This window comes from Priapulus caudatus, unplaced genomic scaffold (genome assembly GCF_000485595.1).
Source record: "Priapulus caudatus unplaced genomic scaffold, Priapulus_caudatus-5.0.1 Scaffold134, whole genome shotgun sequence".
NCBI lineage: Eukaryota > Metazoa > Priapulida > Priapulimorpha > Priapulimorphida > Priapulidae > Priapulus > Priapulus caudatus.
The window spans coordinates 540,584-541,202 of NW_014577195.1; the positions used below are offsets into that span (position 1 = coordinate 540,584).

Sequence of the window (619 nt, forward strand, 5' to 3'; positions counted from 1 at the left end):
CGCATTTGCCGACGGTCAGGCGAATAGACAGTAGCAACATACACACCCGACGGTCGGGCGAATAGCCTAGGCCGTATCTTCACATATAGAGAGGGGTTATCACTACGCACGTGCCTACTTACTGCTCGTCTCAACGAATGAGCCATTTGCACACAATATCAACCGGGTACCAAATCCCCAAATTAAGAAACATGAGAAATAAGAACACTTTATATTAAGAAAAACCTCATTAGCACGATACACTGGTGGCTGCCATATTTGAGTTCAAGGCGCCATCTGCCGGCTTTGAAATAAAGAAACTTCATTAACTTCTACTTCTACTTCTACGCTATATTGGCCACCATCAATATACTGATGATTATGCCAACGGGGGGCTTAACTACGGCTTCTTGATAGCCTTTTCCAACCAAAATGAGTGTTTTTTGTCTATCTTTTTCGATGCTCTATTGACAAGGGCATGGGCTCAAAAGATTTGCATGGTAAAATCCGATATAAAAATTTCGCTTTGGCGGCAGCTATTATCCTAGCCACAAGTTCCCATATCGCACGTAGTTAACACTACGTGGTTACTCGCGTTACACTACGTGGTTACTCGCGTTAACACTACGTGGTTACTCGC

At 43.8% G+C, this 619-nt stretch overlaps 1 long non-coding RNA gene across 1 annotated transcript in view; it reads right to left on the reverse strand.

Moving 5' to 3' along the window:
- Positions 1 to 248, reverse strand: part of LOC106805949 — an 8,227-nt gene extending 7,979 nt beyond the window's left edge. Inside the window, exon 1 of the long non-coding RNA XR_001393482.1 lies at positions 123 to 248. This is a non-coding gene — a long non-coding RNA (uncharacterized LOC106805949). The remainder of the gene's footprint in view (positions 1 to 122) is intronic.
- Between the last annotated feature and the right edge of the window lie 371 nt (positions 249 to 619).